Below are 9,069 nucleotides of genomic sequence, written 5' to 3' on the forward strand. Positions count from 1 at the left end.
TTTGCGTATTGATTCTTCCTGACTGTCTTGAATTTCAGCCTACTCTTCATCACTACTATATTGTGATCTGAGTCTATATCTGCTCCTGGGTACGCCTTACAATCCAGTGTCTGATTTCGGAATCCCTGTCTGACCATGATGTAATCTAATTGAAATCTTCCTGTATCTCCCGGCCTTTTCCAAGTAACCTCCTCCTCTTGTGATTCTTGAACAGGGTATTCGCTATTACTAGCTGAAACTTGTTACAGAACTCAATTAGTCTTTCTCCTCTTTCATTCCTCGTCCCAAGCCCATATTCTCCTGTAACCTTTTCATCTACTCCTTCACCTACAACTGCATTCCAGTCGCCCATGACTTAGATTTTCGTCCCCCTTTACATACTGCATTACCCTTTCAATATCCTCATACACTTACTCTATCTGTTCATCTTCAGCTTGCGACGTCGGCATGTATACCTGAGCTATCGTTGTCGGTGTTGGTCTGCTGTCGATTCTGATTAGAACAACCCGGTCACTGAACTGTTCACAGTAACACACCCTCTGCCCTACCTTCCTATTCATAACGAATCCTACACCTGTTATACCATTTTCTGCTGCTGTTGATATTACCCGATACTCATCTGACCAGAAATCCTTGTCTTCCTTCCACTTCACTCCACTGCCCCCTACTATATCTAGATTGAGCCTTTGCATTTCCCTTTTCAGATTTTCTAGTTTCCCTACCACGTTCAAACTTCTGACATTCCACGCCCCGACTCGTAGAACGTTATCCTTTCGTTGATTATTCAATCTTTTTCTCATGGTAACCTCCCCCTTGGCAGTCCCCTCCCGGAGATCCGAATGGGGGACTATTCCGGAATCTTTTGCCGATGGAGAGATCATCATGACACTTCTTCAGTTACAGGCCACATGTCCTGTGGATACACGTTACGTGTCTTTAATGCAGTGGTTTCCATTGCCTTCTGCATCCTCATGTCGTTGATCATTGCTGATTCTTCCGCCTTTAGGGGCAATTTCCCACCCCTAGGACAAGAGTGCCCTGAACCTCTATCCGCTCCTCCGCCCTCTTTGACAAGGCCGCTGGCAGAATGAGGCTGACTTATTATGCCGGAAGTCTTCGGCCGCCAATGCTGATTATTTATCAAAATTTAGGTAGTGGTGGGGATCGAACCCGGGACCGAAGACGTTTTGATTATTAATTAAAGACGCTACGCCTAGACCACGGGTACCCTTCTTTCCTATCAGCACAATATCATTCCGCAAGAGTCAGAACATTATCTTCTTTCCCTATGGCGAGTCCTGCAATTTCACATGTTAGTATCCTCAGGGTATTGTTGAGAGCCAAATTGAACAGTGTTGGTGATACATCTCCCTTGCTTACTCCTGTTTTTACTTCAAATGCTTCTGCCTGATACATTTAATAAACTGGTGCCGTATTTAAGATGATACTGTCGTTTTGATTGTTGGCTGCAAATTGGACCGAGGTTTCCTCCACGCAGCCGTACGTAGATGAGCTCTACTCGGATCACCTATTCCGATCAAGTGGTACCCATATGTGTGTCGAAGAGGACACAATCTAACATTGCTTTGTGTGTAGCAAATTTCGTATCACCTGGGACACAGCAACACACATGCTGCTATTTATAAACAAAATTACCATGAATCACATCACGAGTTGAGGCGCCATCATAACACAGTGGAACCTCTACCCCCACAACGAAGAAAAATATGTTCTGGATTATGGGAGACACAATTCACGCAATATTCTTCCTAAAAATGTCGGATAAATTAGTTTTTTTAATATTTGTGGAATGAACATACGGAACAAACACGGATGAAATATAAACTTTTAAAAATTTCCTGAAAATACCATTGCAAAATGCATACGGTGATACGGGACTATAATTTGTTCTAATTATTCTTGCTTGTTCTCTTTCCTCTTCATTAATGTCAGCTAGCGTTGCTGGCTCTGGATCACGGGCTCCCGGGTTCGATTCCCGGCCGGGTTGGGGATTTTCTCAGCCCAGGAATTAGGTGTTTGTGTTACCATCATCACCACCATCATCACATTTATGACAGTGGCACGACTGCACTGTGAAAAAAATAGGACTGTGTAAAAACTGGACTCCGTACGAGCGCTGATGACCGCGCAGTTGAACGCCCCACAAACCAAATATCATTGAATGCGATTTCGTGATCTACTGTGCTGTCCGAAGTCCTTATTTACTCTTCTATGCCCCATGTGCTGAGATGTTTTCGTTATGACACTTTATCACATGAGCAATAACATCCGATATAGAGAACTTGTGTAAAGAATGTTCAGGTCTTGCTTGGTGTGGTGCTCATCCCAGTACATGTCTCTTCGTGTAGTGGAAATAGGCAGCTGCTCTCCTGAGTGTAAGAAACTTCTACATCCCTTATTTAAGGAGCATTTACTTTCCAAGCACGATTTAACCATTGGACGTGAACATTTACTTAATGTGTCAGCGAGAATTCTGTATTCCATATTTTCGTCAGAAGCTTTCGATTTAGAAGACGATTATTTCGTTGTCCACAGGAAAGGATTTCGACGAAGTGCTTGGATAACGATTATTTTTGTATAGCGACCGGACAATATTTTAGTTTTCCGGCTTACAACCAAGTAATGATCCAGGGTTTAAACTCCTGTGACGGACATCTACTGCTAATTGTTTGTCCTTCGTTCCGTTATTTTGCTTTGAGGACAGTAAGTCAAAATTTCTGGCAGATTAAAGCCGTGCCGGACCGAGACTCGAACTCGGTCCGGCACACAGTTTCAATCTGCTAGGAAGTTTCATATCAGCGCACACTCTGCTGCAGAGTGAAAATGTCATTCAAGAAATAGTGTTTTGTTATACATCAAGATGTTTTCAGTTCTCAAAAAAGAACTCTCATAAAGGCACATGGTCTCTGAGGAGCACTTACATTTCTTAACATTTACTCAATTTCATTTCATAACATTTATTTCTTGATTTCCTTCTTTTTTGCTGTAAAAGTAAGGTTATGAAACAACCTTCGTCGAACGTGAGATTTACGTTTAAATTTAACTAAAGCACTGAAACTCGAAGACGAAAGAGCATTTGGATAGCGCAATGAAGGGGTTGTGAGGAGGGAAAGGAGGCGTTAAAAGGAAAAGTGTGGCATGCAGCGACTACACCCTTCTTGTGATTTTGATGCGAGTTGCTAACCGCGCTTTGGCATCCCTCTCGTCGGATGAAACCACATAATCAACAACAAATGGACTTCGATCGTTTCAATATTCTGTGGCGGAACAATGCGACGCGTCCACTATTGGTGTGGGCGCTAATTGTTTGCGAACGAGAATAGAAGTTAATCACGGTTAGCGTCCTAGTGTCTTCTATGTTCCCTCATCCGTGTTACTACAGATTACTACTGTCCAAAGTTTTCGATGCTGTGCCGAGTCGAGGAAAAACACAAGTTCAAATTTCATCAACCTGCAGCTTCTTACACATGTCCCTGAGCAGAAGCAGGGATAAAAAAAGAATGACTCAATGAAGTCTAAGGGTTGAGCCGGACACGTATTCTTTCATTCCTAGTAAGTAACTCGCAGCAAATAATAACCTGTATTAAACTGTAGCTGTGAACCTGCAGAAACAGTGTATGCACTAACTAGAATTGACAATTAATAAAATAGTCAAGTATAAGGATAAATGAATAATTAATAACAGGGATTTATTCTAACGTCTGAAGACACCAGGGAATTGGGATGAATGTTTATTCTAGTAAGCAACTTCCAATAAACAGCAAGTGGTAATACAGTTTTCAATTAAGAAATCAGAACATTAACCTTATTAAAATGCAGTAATGTTTCGGAAACACTGTGAAACAACTCATCCGACCAAATTACTTTCCTCCATTGGTCCATAGTTGAGGTTTTATGGTTTCTCACATTTTTTTTTTTTTTTCTTAGGGGCATTTGCATTACTGATAAGTTGACCTGGAATTCCAGCTCACACAGCAATTTCCAGTTTATGGAGCTCTCTTAGTCTTGTTTTTAGTGTTGACAGTGTTTGTTTCGTCACAGTCTTCTTCAATGACTGACTGTAAGGGTCACTCGAGAAACGCACGCGTACGCTTTCGTCTGCATTGTGACTTAATGGATGTTTTTTTCCCATTTTCCTTGTATGCTGTATAAATTTTCAACCCGGTGCCTCTTGAAACGCTAAACACTTAAGCTACCTTGGTTACGGAAGTACCTACCATATGAGCAGCATCAATTTGCCCATGTTAGAATTGGCTTAGCTCCAACACAAGTACACAGAACTGTTTTCACCGCAGCTGACAGTGCAACGCATTGACGATATTGCACTTGTGCCGTTTGTGGTCAAATATAAGGCCGGCATCTGAGTTTGTGCTAAACCTGTTGAAGCATGCATTTCTCTCATTGTTTCCTTATTTTTGTCCCTGTATATCGGCTTGGGTAGTAAGCAGGTGAATGCCTGGGAATCACCCATTGAAATCCATAGAGATTACGAGTAAACGCAGTGTGTCACCGACATGGTCGCTTTCAAAATTCCTAGAGCATAATTTGCGTTTCGCTAATAAACATTTCTATTCTTAGCAGAAGTATTTCAAGTAATGGTCACGTCAGTAACTAGGCAAAACCTGACCTGTTTAAGAGGCGTTTCAACAGTCGTTCATGCGCCCCACCCACGCTTAAGCTGTAGTCGAGATAGCGTAAGAGGATCACTGACAGCACGCAGTTCTGTTGCCATCTTTCAACTGTGAAGTGCAAAAGGATGCAGGCGAAAACAATAGCCTTCTATAAAGCTGAGACAATGAGTTGTTGCCATAGAGACGTTTAGAGAATCGCGTTACACTATTGGCCGAAGCAGGCGCAGGAAGCTTCCGCACCCCGCCCACTGCAGCTACGAAACTCATAAATTTAGACGATTATATCATTTACCATCTGTCGCTTGGAGCATTGATAATGTATAAGAAACAGCTCTAGATCAATAGTCGTCGAACTTTTTTGCTCAAGAGCCAATACTGGAATTGGCGCAGCACCTCAAAGGGTATACGTGCCGATCGTATGATTAATTGCTGACCTACGTAAATTAGTATGTTGTGAGCCCCCAATAGACAATCGTAAAGTCGACTCAATTCGATTCACTTAGAGTTGGCTGTTTCGTCCCAGATGGTTGCTACCCTCATCGATCCCAAAGTTCTGTCTTTGTTATTGCCGGACGAAGTGTTGTGTTGTCTGTATGAGCGGATAATTAGTTCATTAACAGTAATTGTACTTCCTTTTAAATGCATTATGAGGCAGATCAAAAATGTTTACTTCTACTCATTGCGTCGCATTACTACAGTCTCAATTAAATATTTCCTCCTAGAAATAAGTAACGCATTCGAAGGTTACAGTCCCTGTAATTTGCATTCACGAATCCGTTACTTCCATGACAAAATTTATACTATAGCAGCTACTAAGTGCGTGTCACGCACGCCCCTGAGTTGTCAGTACTGGCAGACAAGCAATCACACTCTCGAACCACGCTGTGGCCGCGCTACATTCCTTCTCTCCTCTGCCCCTGAGGTAAGCCGGCTAACATTACCTACCTCACGACCGAATTCACCATCAGTTAGAATTAAGCACGTCTTAAAATATTATTGCCTCTAAAGTATTTTTGTTTCTTGGTGAATAGGAAAACGACGTCGTTAATAAGCTCTTAGCGTTAGATCACGTTTTTGGATTTCGCTGTTAGTTGCTAGGCCACACCTAAAACTAATATAAAAATGTTTGTGCGTGTGCGTTTCACGTCTCCTAAACCGCTCCACCGATTTCAACCAGACTTGGTCCACAGAGCTGTTACTGTCAGTAAAAGTCGCTGTGGCGTAAAGAATCACTTACCTATCGTAGGTCATGAGATACGTCATACACAAAGAGATGGGTGAAGAACTTTCACATTCTGCATAATTCAAATTTATTACTTGTTTGTTACTGACACTCCTCACAACACATTTTGCAGACAGTATCCATATTATATAATTGTATGATAAACAGACGAGATGACGTCATAAACAATGAGATGCATGGGAAAATGCATCATGCATGAAGTTCTAATACATTTGTTCTTTATTACTAAACTCCCACTGTCGAGTCAACTAAAGCAAATCCCTGACAGCGGCGCTTTTGACATTTTTCAGCTGCGAAGCGCAAACGACTTCAGGCGAAAACAATAGCCGTCTATAGAGCTGTGAAGAGGTGTTGCCATAGAGACGTTTACAAAATCGCTTTGTAGACACGCGAAGCAGCTGCGCACACTACAAACATATTCTTTCTTTCTCATTTCCAGCAGAAAACTGGCGAACTTGAATAGCCGATCAATGCCTGGTTTGGCAGCTAGTATCATAAAATATGGGTGAGAACCGCGGGCCACACATACTTGATTCGGGTCGTTGTTTGACGATCACTGCTTTAGACAGTCGATTTATTACTGTTACCACAGACGCACCAACTTACGTGTTTCCAATTCGCGCTCGTTGGAAGAGTGTAAGGTCAATTACTGCAAAATATCACCGCAACTGTTCCACTCGGCGTCTGATACGGGATCTGTCCCACTCGTGCTTTGCATTACTGATAGTTCAAACAAATAACTTAAAAGTTCACAGCTCAGCATCAGAGAGCAGTCGCGTCCCTGACTAGTCAGCTGCAGCTTCAGGGCTTACGGAGGAGCGCTTAGCGCGCCAGTCTTCTGCGTGACGCGACGCGCAGTCAGCTGGTTCGCGGACACGCGGCCTGCGCGGACGTGCCTCCGTATCACAGGAAGAGGCTACGCCGCTTCCAGCCAGCCAGGCTGGCAGTGCGCCCGATAAGCGATATTTGCCGTGGACGCGCCGGGCTGTCAGTGTTTGTCCCAGCACGGCTCACACACGACGCCGACCCCCCCCCCCCCCCCCCCCCCCTCGCTCTTTGCTCGGAACTCTGCCGGCCGGTGTTGGTACAGTTCCATAGTTCGAACACTATATCTGTGCAAGTTACAGATTATGTTTTAACTGCGTTTGCGCCTGCGTCTGCCCTCAAACTGCTTAAATTAAACGGGGGAGAAGAACGCACTGACGCTGCATTTGTGATCAGTGTGGCGTATGTATAAAAGATGGCGAACCTCACATAACTATGAACGTGGCCGCTCGGAACTAATAACAACCTGATGTTGTTGTTGTCTTCAGTCCTGAGACTGGTTTGATGCAGCTCTCCATGCTACTCTATCCTGTGAAACCTTCACCTCCCAGTACCTACCGCAACCTACATCCTTCTGAATCTGCTTAGTGTATTCATATCTTGGACTCTCTCTACAATTTTTACCCTCCACGCTGCCCTCCAATACTAAATTGGTGATCGCTTGATGCCCCAGAAATTGTCCTACCAACCGATCTCTTCATCTAGTAAAGTTGTGCCACAAATTTCTCTTCAATTCTATTCAATACCTCCTCGTTAATTATGTAATCTACCCATCTAATCTTCAGCATTCTTCTGTAGCACCACATTTCGAAAGCTTCTATGCTCTTCTTGTCCAAACTATTTATCGTTCATGTTTCACTTCCATAAATGGCTACACTCCATACAAACACTTTCAGAAATGACTTCCTGACACTTACATCTATACTCGATGTTAACAAATTTCTCTTCTTCAGAAACGCTTTCCTTGCCATTGTCAGTCTACATTTTATATCCTCTCTACTTCGACCATCATCAGTTATTTTGCTCCCTAAATAGCAAAACACCTTTACTACTTTAAGTGTCTCATTTCCCAATCTAATTCCCTCAGCATCACTCGACTTAATTCGACTACATTCCATTATCCTCGTTTTTCTTTTGTTGATGTTCATCTTATAACCTGATAAAGTAGATTAGTGACTGTTGCTGCACGTGCTGATAATTTGAAATAAGTGTTGATCCAAATTTTTTAATTAAAAATTAAAAATCAGATGTAAGAGGTAACAGGTTTTGATCACACCTGCATGATCATCAGACCTCATTAATTAGGTGGTGAGCAGAGACGATTGGATCTCTGGTATGTGTCACCGCTCTGAGCAGTCGCCAGATATCTCTCTCTGCTCACCACCTGATATCTCTCTGCTCACCACCTGATGAGGCATGGTCTGATAATGAGCTAGGTGCGACCGAAGCCGGCCCGCCGTAATATGACAGCCCTTGAGCAGACCACGTTGCAGAGATTCCGCTGAGTGATTTGTCGGTTTTGGGTAATGCTGCTGTTGGACTTCGCACTGGTTACTCGTGCATCAGTGGTTACTTCAGCATGACACCTAGATCGGTGTGTACATGAATCGTAGCCTCGTCATGTCTAATGTATTCATGGCCCCCGTCAGAATAACACGAGCCGAAGCCACTAGTTCAAGATGCTGGAGGCACGAATCTCTACGATCAGATAAAGTCCTGATGAAAAGTATTTTTGACTGTAAGCTGAAGACATAGTTCAACTCACTACATACCAGAAAGTAATACAAGGTAAACTGCACACATATAAAAATGGGTGACCGAAGGAGGTTGCGATATGGCAAGACACTGGAGCCGTATTTGGAAAGATATTGGTACAAATTCCCGTCCAGATATCGAAACATAAGCTTTTCACGACTTTCCTAAATCTCTTACGGCTAATGCAAAGATGGTTCCTGTAAGGATATGCCAGACTTCCTTGCTCAGTTGTTGCTTGTGCTTCGTCCCTAAAGAACTCGTCGTAGATGGGACGATATACACAGCCTTCGTTGCATCGTTTGTACCATGTCAAAATGGATTTTTGTTTCTATGCGTATGTCTTATAATAAGTCTCAAACCCTGAAGCGCATGGAGTAAACTTGGTAAACATATCACTTACTTTTAAGAAAAACCTATGAAATGACACCACTAACACTGCAAGGAGTGACACTAAGGTGGGAATGAGCTGTCAAACGCTAAGACAGGAATGACATCCGCATGTCTACGTGCGACAGACTGCCGATAGAAGAGAGGGAGGTCGTTATTCCATATTCTATGCAGAATCTTATAGGCGCCCATCAGGTTCTGTGGCCT

This window comes from Schistocerca nitens, chromosome 6, assembly GCF_023898315.1.
Source record: "Schistocerca nitens isolate TAMUIC-IGC-003100 chromosome 6, iqSchNite1.1, whole genome shotgun sequence".
Taxonomy (NCBI): Eukaryota; Metazoa; Arthropoda; class Insecta; order Orthoptera; family Acrididae; genus Schistocerca; species Schistocerca nitens.